Source organism: Eucalyptus grandis, chromosome 4, assembly GCF_016545825.1.
Source record: "Eucalyptus grandis isolate ANBG69807.140 chromosome 4, ASM1654582v1, whole genome shotgun sequence".
Taxonomy (NCBI): Eukaryota; Viridiplantae; Streptophyta; class Magnoliopsida; order Myrtales; family Myrtaceae; genus Eucalyptus; species Eucalyptus grandis.
Genome location: NC_052615.1, coordinates 18,040,874 through 18,054,864, shown reverse-complemented (window position 1 = coordinate 18,054,864; position 13,991 = coordinate 18,040,874). Strand labels below are relative to the sequence as shown.

Here is a 13,991-nt window from a genome sequence, read left to right as displayed (position 1 = left end):
CGCTTGATAGCACATTTTACAGAATTAGGCAAATCCCGCAAATTTCATTTTTTTGCCCTAATTTAATGCTATCTTACATTTCTTTTTCTTTTTCTTTTTCTTTTTCTGGGGAAAATTTTCAGATTTTTTGTTTTTAAATTTATTTTGTATTATATTATTAAAAATTGAAAAATAATTTAAATTCATCAAACTGACCTATGATTGACCTACATGCACATGGAAGAACTCAGAACACAAAAATCACCTAATAATCCTCGAATCAACCATTCAAGATTGAAACTTGGTTTATGCATTTGGTCGGTGCACATTAGATTGTCCAAACCAGTTTCTTCAAACCATGTTCATAGCTCTCGATACAAACCTGCAGATGCTGCGGTTTATCTGTGACTCGGAACTGAGATGGGCGCTCGAATCGTCAGTTGGAGCACCTGGTGCCGTCCTCGAACGAAGCTAGATCTGACGGACGAAGCTCAGGCAAGAATCAAGCTCTTCGGTCCTTCTTGCCGAGAGGCAGGGGAGAACAGAGCAAAAACGCGAGGTTCGGGAAGACTGGGGATGAAGGTGACGAGGGCTTCGAGGGGTCGCAACGGTGGTTAGTGGACCCCAGGGACTTGCCGATGACACGAAAGCTGCTGGGTCTTCGCCGAAGATGCAGGTCGGGCGCTCGGGTATTGCCGCTGGGTGCGGTTCTGGGACAGCTGCAGGTCTAGGCTCGATGGAGGAGTTGCCGAGACGCTGGGACTTGCTGAGGACGTTACCGGGAACTAGTCATGGACGCCGGAATCACCGGAAAGCAGCGGAGATCACGGTCTGGTAGCGATGCGCCTGGGATGGTCGCGTGTGAATATCTTCCACCCCACGCCCTGCCAGACCAAATCCTCTTTATCCTCTGACTTTCTCCCTTCCTCACGCCACGCCCACGTCTTCTGATCTTCTTATCCCACGGCTTCTGCCATGTCCTGTGGGTGGCCCGTGCTTGTTTCCTTCTTTCTATTTTCCTTTCGTTTCTTTTCTTCTTGTATTTTTCACCTCACCGACTGGTTTCATTTCTTCTTTGTTCTTCTTCTTGTTTATTTGTTGAGCTCCTCCAGCAGACTTTCTCTTTTCTTTTGCTCTTGAAGATGACAATGTCGATTGACGGTGTGACCGTGCTCGAAGATCTGCAGCTTATCCATCTTTTGCGCTTTTGGTCATCCATCGCAGTCTACTTCATTCATGACCAGAGACCTTGATTAAACATTCGATCATGAGTGCGACCTCATTCACGAGCACGAAGAATTGTTTGCAAAATGGGCTTAAGCTTCGAAAGTTCGCAGTCTCGCCATAAGTCGATGTTTTATGTCGACACGCCCCCTAATTTCTAAATGTGGCAGTGCAAGACCATGAAATTTTTGTTTAGGGTCGAGTTTGATCCCTAATTTTCTTAATTTTCTTATACAACGAAATGCTTAAATGGGTCATCAAAATTTAGAAGTCAATATGTTTGTGTCTCAAGCATAAGTCATTCTTCAATGCATATCTCTGTTCCAGAGTTTGATTGAAACTACAAAAAGAAATCATCAATGCTCAATGGAATATCTGGAACATGTACAAGTCCAATGAAAACGTAATTCCTAGACTATAAAATCAAAGGAAGTTTCAGAAAAAGAATGCATGCTTAATACTTTGCAGTCAAATAAAGTAGCGATGCATATCAACTAATGTCTCTGGCGTTTGATCTCTTTGTCAATGTATACTATATATCAGAAAATAAATAGAAGATGTTCCAAATTCCTCAAAAGATACCGATGAAAGTCAACATATAAGTTTTAGATGGATTTGACTAGATTGAAATACAACAAAGGATCTATATATAAGAAGAAACAATCTCATATAAAATTATATCTTGAATCATGTGGGATACATGTAGTGATTAAAGAACAGAATTGTGTGCAGATTCTCCACATCGCATGAGTTACATTTTTCTACGTCACCAAATGCAAACAATTTCACATGAAGCCATCCACCAATCTTTGGCTCATAGCAAACCTGATTCATGATATCACTAAGATATTTGATTAGCCTGACTTGTTATCTACATAAAATATAAGTTATCAGAAAATGATCGGGGCTATCAAGTAAATAGAGCCTTTTCTCCTCCTTTATTCCCCCATTCTATCTAGCGTAGTATAGAAGCAGCTTGATTAAAATCTCGTCTTTGTGGAATTCGCTTACACATAAATATAGTTTGTCTTGTCAGGTACATCAAAAATTTGATGAAAACTGGTGGTGTTCCCTATCTAGATAAATTAAGAAGCTTTCACGTACATAATGGACTAAATTGTAGCACAAGTTAAAAACCAAGACTCAACCTATAAGTCAAAAAGTTAAAGGAGCAGCAGGACTTGGTTGTACACTCTACCTGAAATGAAATCTTGACTTAAATTAAATGCCTAAAAAATCGACAGCTTTAATTCCTGTTTGAAGGGGCCTTCAATCAAACTGTAAAAGATAGGAGAGGATGTGGAAATATATCATCTATCAATTAGAATTTCAGTTTTTTAGAAGGAAAAATGTTACATAAGTATTTTAGGTACTTTTGGAACACTCTTCTCACTTGTCCAATCCCAACTAGGGGTGTCAATGCTTCAATTCAATTTGGTTTTTCGATTTTCTTTTCTTCGCTTTACTTATTGGAACCGAGCTAAATAAGAGGTGAGAAAGAAGAGAAATTTTAAGTTGGGTGTTCAATTCTTATTGAGAATTTCGGTTCGGCTCGGTTAACCAAACCAAACCGAAATAACCCGAACCCAAAAAAAAAAAAAAAAGATTATTTTTTAATTATTCGAACCAAAAACCGAACCGAATCGAAAATGCACGAAATTTCATTTCGGTTTCGATTTGCTTCTGATGCCCCTAACCCCAACCACCGGCAAATTCAAGTAACACTCAACCACTAAACAATCGCTCCATATAAAATGACAAAAAAAAAATTAATGAGAGATGTTAAGCTATTTCATATATTTCTTCTAGACAATGAAGTTTTTCCAATCATTTGCCATAAAACTGACTTCGTCCCGTACAGTTCTGCAAGATATGGAACTTTCTCATATACAAAAGAAGGAAAGAAATGGGGAAAAACAAAAGAGAATGAGGAAACATGAGCGAAAAATGAAACAAACTTATGTCGAGCGGGTTTTAAAATAAGTGAAATCAAATTTAATTCACGTTTGTTAGATCATTTTCCAACCTCCCACAATCATTACAAATCTCTCCAAAAGTTGAATTTATTATCGTGGATGGCTCCGTCAAGAAAATAAAAAAGAAAGAGAGAGAAAGAGAATGGTTTCGACCCAACTTATCATGCTGAAAAGGCTGCATGGGGGGGCAGCATCCACACCTGTCTCAGACTCACGTAATCTCGAAAGATATGTATGTCGCAATCATTTGGCAATTTGATGCTCGATACATCAATCAACCTCTCCAATAATTCTTATAGGATAGATTCCTTAAATAAATGATTTAAAAATATGAAAAAAATAGTAATAAGGCGAAGAAACATAGGCCCAAAAAAAAGGAAATGGGAGAGATTTTTCCTGCCCATCCAGCCTAAAAAAAAACGGAAAATGATAAAGAGTCACACTCACATTTTCAATTTCACTCTCGCACGTGTGCACACACACAAACTCTCTCTCTCTCTCCCACCACGGCCTGCCTTACCGGCCATCATCTTTGCGCTCGTCGTCACTGCCGCCCCTCGTCGAGTTTTCCAAGCCTATGGTTTTCCTTTTGAATCTTTTAGGCCTCCAAGTCATTGCCACGGCTGCGACCCCCAAGCCCATTGTTTCAATGCACTGAAACTGTGAAAGGTGGACCGGTATGAAAAAGGCTCTTATGTGGAATGCCTAAAACCTCTTCATGCTTATTTTCTCCGAGATTTAATGGTTAAAATGCATCTGAGAGCAATTCTTCTGGAACATAAGTAGTAAATTACTTAAATGTCGGCTCATGAATATGCTTCAATAACTTTTTTTTCTTTTTTCTTTCGTGATGACTTGAAAATATGCATGCGGGTCTTTGTCTGTCACCAAATTTGACTTGAAGTCTCCAAATTCCGCTTCTTTTCTTAGATTTTTGTGGTTTGACCCCACAAATTTCGGACTCCTTCATTTTTCCTAAGAAATAAACAATAATTAATCTCTGATAGAGCCGATCAACCGGACACTTGACAAAATACATGATATTCACCTGTGGTGTGAGGAGGTTAATATTCATAATCGACATGGGATTTTTCTCTTAAGCCGAGTAAATTCAATTGCACACACAAATGATAAAAAAGCATATTTTTTACTACCAAGTCTGATATTAGTCAGTACTATGCAATTTCTATTCAAAACTGATAACTCCCTTTCACCACGCTCCACATCAGCAAAATCAAACGGTCAATCTTCCAGTTCCACAACCTTTTTTCTCTTCCTCATTACAAGCGACATTGACTAAGAAACAGGCATGGCTGGACCGCCATTGTCCACACGAATTTCGCACGTGAAATTTATTTAACCGAGTCTTCAAGACAAGCCCCGCGGGCTCCCACGGGCCACGCCCGCCCTACCAACGGCTTCTATAATTGCGAATTTAAGGCCTTTGTCTCAAGCGAGAGAGAGAGAGAGAGAGAGCGCTACAGCAAAGTTCTATGACCCTACTTCACCCAAGCTTCGCTATTCTAGCCTGTGCCAAGGGACCAAACATGGCGGGAGAGATCAGCAACTTCATGACGGTCTGGACCTTGGTGGTGATCTCGCTCACCTACTGCCACACCATCTCTAAAACCGTCCCTGTCGGAACGAAGAGGCTGTTGGCCATTTCGCCGGTCATCGTCCTCTTCTTCATCCTCCCTCTTAGCCTCACCACCATCTCCCTCGGAGGCCTCACCTCGTTCTTCATCGCTTGGCTCTGCAACTTCAAGCTCATCCTCTTTGCCTTCGGCAAAGGACCGTTGTCACCTAGCCGGTCTTGCTCTTTGGCATACTTCATTCCCGTCGCCTGCCTTCCCATTAAGATTCACAACCCAGTTGAGAGCACCAAAAGGAAGAGGGCCCGTGTTCGGAGATCAACGAGAGAGGACTCAAATCGCCCATGAATTACGTCGTCAAGTGCCTGGTGATAGTTGCCTTTTTGCCTGCCTACGAGAGGAAGGTTCGAGTTCATCCGGTGATCCTCAACTTGATGTATTTGGTGCACGTATACGTGGGGCTGGAGGTGTCCCTGGCCGTGGTTGGAGCCATGGTCCGAGCACTTACCGGCATTGGGCTTGAGCCGCAATTCGAAGAGCCGTACCTCTCGACCTCACTGCAGGACTTCTGGGGAAGGAGATGGAACCTCATGGTCACCAATATACTCCACCCTGCCGTGTATTTACCTGTTAGGTGAGACACTATTTACTTTGTTTTTTAAAGATACAAAGAGATGCATCGTCACTCATTGTACTGAGTTGAATTTTGTTATCATTTTGATGTGGATCAATTTGCGTTCATTGTTTATGCGTAAGACTTCATTGCATGCATGAAAATATAATATGACAGACATGGAGGTAAAGCACATAGTGTCAAAATTTCTCTGCACTACCACAGATTCATTTCCTGTCATATCTATGTTATATTTTCATACCTAAAATAAAGTCTTGTACATGAAAAAGAATGTCAGCTGCATAATATAAATGTATACTGTCAATTTGACCATTAAAAAAATTCAAGAAATGCTAGACATAAAGAAAAAATTACTGGACATGATAAGACAAAAAAAAAAAAAAAAGGCTCGCAGAGTAGTAATTCTCGTTGAATGCATCGTTCTCTTCCTTGTCTCAAACCAGGTCCATTTCCAGCCGTGTGATCGGGAGGAGGTGGGCCGCCCTGCCAGCATCATTTGCCTGCTTCCTGGTCTCGGCGCTCATGCACGAGCTCATTTTCTACTACATCGGACGTAAGGAGCCGAGGTGGGTGGTCACCTCCTTCTTCCTCTTGCACGGCCTCTGCGTGGCCGCCGAGATCGCAGCCAAGAAAGCACTCGCCGGCAGATTCCACCTGCCGAGGACGGTGTCGGGAGCGATGGCGGTCGGTTTTATCCTCGCGACGGCATTATGGCTGTTCCTGCCGGCCCTATTGTGGTGCGACGCGGAGGACAAGGCGCGGAGCGAGGCCACTGCGGTCGTGGACTTTGTGAAGAGGACTTGGAGCGTCCTGGGATACAGCTCCATCATGAAAGCGAGTAGGTGATGGTATTGATTGTAGACTTGACGTGCGTCCGAGATATAATTGATGTTGATTAATAGCGATATAAATGGTTCTTTTAGCTAGTTGTCATCAATTAATATCAGTCATGTAAGGTAGAATGGTCAACATTGACGATGTTGATATTTTAGTCACCGGCCATGATGGAGGAAAAAAAGGAAAGAAGGAAAAGAGGGGGGGGAATGGAAAAGGAAAAAGGAAAGAAGAAATAAATACAAATGAAGAAAAAAAATATCAACATCAATACTAGTCATGTTACGTACGACGACCGGCATCTACGTTACTAATCTTTAGCCTAAATTAGCCCGATGGATTGAATTTGTGCCGATGTAAAAGTATCTAAGACTAAAAAAGTTTAAAGCTGAATTACTACTAAGGCAACAAGTTTATGATTTTTCTTCTACCAAAAAAAAATACAAGTTTATGATTTTCTTTTTTTTTTTACTTTTCAGGCGGCGACTTCTCAATTAACTTTTGAATTAGGATAATCCGAATGTAGAAGTAAATTTACATCTTAAATTCAACCCTCTTACACCTCCGCAACCCAATTGAGAGCTTAGATCAGTCCACATCTCCCAAAAATGCCCTCCATTACCAAAACTCCCACCACATTCTCTGAAAATACATGCCCACAAAGTAAGACCTTCACACCCAGTTTCTGTCTCCTCTCCCTCTCCGCCAACTCCGCCGCGCTCCGCCACCATCCTCATTACTCATTGCCATCCCAACTGCAAAGACAAGCCTAGCAGCCCCTGAAACGGCCACAGCTGCGCCCCTCAGCCCGTCCTCTCCACCGCGCCACCTGTTAGTCTCATCTCCAAGTTGGAGGCCACGATTTCTGGCATAGGCTCAATGGTGGTCCCACAGCCACAGATCTATGGTCACACCCGGCCCAAACAAGGGTAGGAAGTAGGTAACCGTCAAATGACGGGGAATTGAATAAGTTACTTTTAAAAGACTTCTAGGACAGTGAAAGGACCATGCCTAAAGCTGAAACATTTTTGGATTTCAGATAGGAGAAAGACGCTACAAGTGTCAAATATTGAGTACAACGCTCATTTCAATGTCAAAAGTTTTTTCGGATCTTTTTTTTTTTTTGTGATCCGAAAACTCCCAAACAACCGGCAGCCAATGGGGTAAATTCAAGGCGAACTGGGCCATTAACACAAACCCAGCCGTAGGTGAGTCACGCAATAGGGACGTGGGATTTCGAACCTCTCCCCCCTCAGTGGGGGAGAAAGCGCGAAACCATTACGACCACCGCGGGCAATGGTAGTTTTTTCGGATCTTTTAAGTGCCACTTTATAAATAAATAAATAAAATAATTATTTAAGTGCCAACTCCGAGTTAGGTCGCTGGAGCCCTAAACTATGTCGTTTAAAAGTTATAAATAATAATTATTTAAGACCACCGCCCGCAGCGGTGCAGCTAGCTTGGGCTCTCTCCTCCTTATAAAGGGGAGGAGTTTGAATCCCAGAAGCGTCGTTACTGTGGTGATGGGTCCTACAGTCGCTCGCCGGCTATCCCCTTATGGGGTTCCTGGTTACCAAAAATAATAATAATAATAATCATTTAAGTGTCAAATTTTATTTAAAATTATCATTTCGGTGCCAATCATTATTAAAATACTATCACTTTAATACCAAGCGTGCCACGTGAAAATGTCATGTGGACTGAAATTTTTAAAAAAATTGTCAAGTCAATTATAAGTGTCACGTAATCAATTTAGTCGGAATTTCTTGTTATTGGCACTTAAATGATCGTTTTTTTTTTCTCCAATTCGATATTTAAGTGAGCCGACAAATTTTTTTATATTAAAGTAAGCGTTATACATAAATTTTTACACTTTCTAGTGTTCTTTTATCTAAATACTCACAAAAAGCGTCTTTTAACAACGGACGCTAAAGGAAAAACTGTGGGATTTAAATGGATGGATCAAAATAGACAATATCTCAACTCAAGGTATCGGGGAGGCTCTTGGGGAAATTCTTAGTGTCGAGCCAACGGCGGCACGAGGCACGATGGCGAGGGCTCGTAGTGGTGACGGAAGACAACGACCTGGCGACAACGTGCTTGGACCTTTTTGACCATGGTGGTTTGCTCGAGAGGACGGAGAAGAAAGGATAAAGGAAGAAGAGAAAGAAGGATAGAAAGAAAAAGGGCACGGAAAAAAAATGACAAATGTCAACCATTGGATTATCTAGATGCGATGTGTCCTTATCCGTGGATTTCCTTTCTCCTTTTTCAAACCAATTTAGAATCAAACATAATATTCTAATGGTTGGCCCACCTATATTTTTGTAGATCTCTATGCAAAAATGCATTCTTAACATCTAGTTAATAAAGCTTCTGACCATAGGAGCTTGCAATAGCCAATGCTAATCTTACAGTTTCAACCTTTATAATTGAACTAAAGGTTTCTTCATAATCTAATCAAATTGTTGATTGTAACATTTTTCACTATTCATCTCATTTTCTATCTTTCAATTGTGCCGTCCAGTTTATACTTAATTTGAGAAACCCACTTACTCCCAATCACATATTTTTTAAAATCAAAATAATATTGTAAATTTTGATGGGAAAATTAGAAAGTTTTTTATAATTAATGACAAACAAGCATGGCTACAATAATCCATAATCCATACGCGACAACACTTGATAATAATTTCGGTTAGGTGGTGAGGCTGGTTTGGCTATCAGCCGTTTGTAGAAAGCTAGGTACTTCAGATACAATGAATAGCCGACGGGAAAGTAGTAAAAATAAATAAAATTAAAACCCATTACAATTAGATGGGTTAATTTAGTGCCAAACGTTTTTCACATTTTAATAAAGTCCATTATTCTGTCAATTAAATTCATTCGATCAATTTTACTTGAAAATTGCTAACATAAATATCAAACATCCTACATGACATGTGATGTGAACATTTTTTAACAACATTTTAATTTTTTAATTTTTTTCTTAATTTTTTCCTTTCATTTTGACAAATGACCCTCTACCCACTAGGCGAAGGTCACCACCCTTGCCCAATTCCTCACCAAATCTAGCCTCCCCCAAAGTCGGTGGGGCCACATTGGCTCTAGGTGAGGCCATTACGGCTACATCGGCCATAAGCAAGGTAGCCCTTGCCTAGATCTGTGTGAGGCCATGATGGCCTTAGGCAAGGGCAACAGCCCTTGCTGGCCAATAAAAGATTCAAACATATTTGTAAAAAAATTGTAAAGATTGTGGATATCAGTCATGATCATATTACGTAAAATAGCAAGCATCATTGCTAGCCAAAATCGACAAAAATAACTCAATTGGGAAATTGTGAAAAGATTTAGGACTAAATTGATATATTTGAATGATTTATGATTGAATTGGTATAGATACAATAAATTTAGAACTTTTTTTTAAAAACTTTTTCTAATGCCTAACTAGGAGCCTAAACCGGAGGGAAAGTAAATATTCGTGCATGGGTAGCTAAGAAGTGACAAAAGCTCATACGTTTTTGGTCGATGGTCGAGTAGCTCATCAAATTCAATAACTAATTAGGTATTACAAAGTATCAAATGATACTATTCTTTACCTAATAAAAATTCAACCTACTCTCTGATGTGGTACACTAGTCACTACTGACCTTCTTTTTTAATTAGTTGCACGCCTTCCATTTATCTTGTTCGAAGGTTTCAATACTCGATGGCGAGTTAAGCCAAACTTGACTCAAATGAATGCGCCCCTTAAGCTACATAGTAACTACATAATGGCTAGCACATAATTCTCGAAATCTAATGGACTTAAATCAGTCATTAGATCATGGAGTCAAATACTATTGATTCATGAGAACAGGATCCTCTAAAGCTCAGGAACACTTACTGCTCCATCTTCGTGGTAACTTCCTGCGTCTGAGCTAGCCATAGTCGCTTTGCTTGGTCCATCGATAGTTCTCTCTTTCACACCATGTGTAAAAAGAAGAATGGCTCTCTTTCTTTTATAAAACTTGTAACTACTAACATGACTCCTTAGAAGACCGAAAAGCAAAGTGCTGGAAGTCGATGGGAACGGGCAAATCGCTATATGGCCGACAATAAAAAGTAAAGTTGGCTGACAAAAAGCCCCCAAAGTTACGCTGATTTGCTTGCCCTGCCCGGGCAATGGCTTTTCCCCAACACTAATTTAATTGATCTCTCTACTTTTATATCGGTTTTTTTTAAGGAGACTTTTATGTTTTGGTCCAGTTTGATTTGCCTTGGTGTTTGAATCATGGCATCTACTTGCTCTAATTCTTTAGAAGCAAAAAGCCAAAATTAAAAAACTATTTATAGTGAGACAACTTGAGCTAACGTTTCTCTTCGCTTGTCGACTTGTGAACATTGGGTTATCGATTGCAAATGTTCATGCTGCCATTTGACATCCCGAGTATGAAAGTCTGGGTCGCTTTTTCGCGAGTACCGTTAAAAATCAAAAGAGGGATAAGCGACTCTACGGACTCTGCTTTGTAGCTTCTCGGTTGTAGCTTTGTCTTGAACTCGTCGGTGCTGAAGTTGCTGGCACTCTAGGCTACACAATGATCTCCTGTTTGATCTTAATTGGCGCCAACTCTCTCTCAACCTTGTCACTGCTGAGTGGTTCCAAAACAAGGATTAAAACCAAAACAAATAAGTTACCCAACAAAAAGTAAAAGTAACATGTTATTCAAAATACCCTTGAGATATGTGTTACCCATCGTTGAACGTATAATCCATGCCTTTTAACTTTTTTTGGTCATTGGTGACTAAGAACTGGCAATTTCTTTAACTTGTTTTGGTCATTGGTGACTGAGAACTGGCAATTTCTTACACGAATTAACATGTTCATGAACAACTACATGCCAAATCCGAAGGCAACATTAATAGATGCGAATTTATAATGACCTTTTTTGCAATTTATCTTCTTCCTCTTTTTTGTTTTGGGGGAGGGGGGAGTCATAAACGAGATTTTCATTCATTAAGAACGGGCCCAATTACATGAGAAAGGGTAATCAAAGCAGATGAGCTCCCAAAGTGCAAGTGGGGGGCTGGTTATCCAGTTTTTGTGGGAGATAATTACATCCAGCCGCCTTGCAACCCAATCCGCAAGTCCATTTATTCCTCTAGGACAATGTACTATCTTCATGGTTGAAAAAAAGGCCAAGAGAGACGTAGCATTCTGTGATAAGTGCGGAGACTTCCCACGGGGCAGATCACTTCTTCCACGAGAGAGGTTATCCCACTTAAGTCGTCTGATTCAAGCTCGAAGATCGGATCAGTTCGCTTGGAGAAGTACTTGAGGGTCTGAAAACAAGCAAGGGATTCAGCTTGTAGTGCTGACACCCGTGCTTTTTGTGCAGACCCATTGATTTGAGGACAAAGAACAAAGGATATCGGATATTACCTTTTAATTTTCTCACTTATTTTTGGATAAGAATAGCCATATAAGATCATATACAATCAAGTACAGTATTAACCACTGGGGGTTCGCCCCAGTGGCCACCCTTCTAACTTGGAATGGGGAGGTGAGGGGTTCAAATCCCCACCTTCTCAGGGGGGATGGGGGGTAGGGACGCGTAAGTTTCGAGAGTGGGTTGCGACTTCCACACCCTGCAAGAGGCAGGGCACAAGTTTACGAGTGAGTGTAGAGTAGGCATAAAGTAGGACTGACCAAAAAAAAAAAGTACAGTATTTAATGTACAGCTTAATTAAAGGAAAGAAAATTAAAACAACTTTCAGAATAGGAAACAATTAACCTTTGCAGGTGCCACGCAGTCACTGATCATTTTTTATTACTCATGAAATGTTAGGCAATGCTAGAAATATTGAGAACTTATGCTAGCTTGATGTATCAAGACTTTAAGGGACTTTTTTGGAAAAAAAATTATTGATAAATAGTAATTGTCTTGTTTAAACCCCAAAAGGTAACCGTTACACAATCCCCTTGTGAAAAAATTTGACAAAATAACTTTTTGTGGTACTTCTGATTATCTCCAGAATTTTTTTTTTTTTTTTTAGTTATACGCCGAATCTTCGGCAACAAGGGAATTCACCTGCCATCTTGCTAGATACCACAAATGGAGTAGGTTTTATCGTATTTCATGGTACATTAGTATATTCTTTCTATCGCTTCTTGACGATGTAGATGATAATTTGCAATTAAAAAACGGCTGTAAATGATATGGCAGGTGGCCTTTCCATTTTCTTATAAATATCATATTTCTAAGACAACAATTTATTTGGCAGTAGGATTATTATGTGATTTATGAGAAGTCAGGACTTCAACTTAAAAAAAAAAAAAAAAAAAACAACTATTGGATGTACGCACCCAAGCACAATGAAATCAGATATTGCCACATCACTCATGATCAACCATAATTCAAGTATAAAGTCTAATTTATAGCTTAAAAAAGAGGGAAATGAAAACAATCTTAATAGAGGTGTAATATTGATATGTGAAGATAAAATGGTTGATACAGAAAGTTGGTAGTGATCATCACGAAGACCATAAAAACAAATGCTATTGGTCCAGGTGAAAAACCAAATGCGGCCATATAAATGGGCTTAATTCTTAAAAAAAAAAATCCTCAACTTTAACTCCAATCTTAATTCTACACCGAACTCCTTACCCCAACTTTAGGTCAAGTACAAATTCTATTCTCAACTTTTTTTAAACCACTTGCTCTTATTTAAGTCACCATACTACATCATCATGTGTCATCTAGATCAACAAATTTAATATTTAATTTGACAAAAGCTAACGGATGGTAAATTTGTCACAAATGTACCATTTTGAGATTTTTGGTAGTTAAAAAATTAGTTTTTGATAAATTTGTCATAAGTATATCAGCTTAAGATTTTTTACGGTCAAAAAAGTAATTTGGAGTATATTTGTCACGAGTATACTAGTTTAGAGTTTTTGTGATTAAAAAATTAGTGTTTGGCAAATCTGTCACAAGTATACTAATTTGGAATTTTTTAATGTATTAACTCTAAAATGAAAGTATATTATAATAAGAGATTTTGAGCTATTTCATATATTTCTTCTAGAAATAAGTTTTTCAATCATTTGTGATAAAAATTGACTTTATCCTGCTGACATTTGCAAAATGTGGAATTTCTCATATACAAAAGAAGGAAGGAAAATGACTACCGGCCATGGTGGCTCCGCTGGGTAGGCTTCGACCTTTGAGGGAAGGTCAGGAGTTCGAAGCCCTTGCACTAGTGGGCTATTAGGTGATTTACGCGTGGCGCCGGGGTGGTAGTTCCTCCGCTAGCGTCATCTAGGGTTTACGTGGCGGCTGTCAACCAAAACGGTTCCTCTAGTACCAAAAAAAAAGGAAAATGAGGAAAGCAAAAGAAAATGAGGAAACACGAGCAAGAAATGAAATAAACTTATGTTGAGTGGGTTTTAAAATGAGTAAGATCAAATATAATTCATGTTTGTTTTTCAATTTCCCACGATCTTTACAAATCTGTCCAAAAGTTGCATTTATTATTGTGGATGGCTCCGTCAAGAATATCATTAAGAAAGAGAGAGAAAAAGAATGGTTTTGGACATAGCTAATCATGCTAAAAAGGTGGATGGGGGGCCATCCACGCCTTTCTTAGACCCTCGTAATCTGAGAAGATACGTATGTCACAATCATTTGGCAATCTTGCATATGATACATCAATTGACCTTTCCAATAATTCTTATAGGATAAAGATCGCGTTGGATTGTCCTCCACTCTC

General features: G+C 39.5%; 1 non-coding gene across 1 annotated transcript; it reads left to right on the top strand.

Moving 5' to 3' along the window:
• The first annotated feature begins 4,702 nt into the window (after positions 1-4,702).
• LOC104428586 lies at positions 4,703-6,304 on the top strand. The gene is made up of 2 exons (XR_005550208.1): positions 4,703-5,405; positions 5,849-6,304. It is a non-coding gene; the product is annotated as an acyl-CoA--sterol O-acyltransferase 1 (transcript).
• Positions 6,305-13,991: the final 7,687 nt, after the last annotated feature.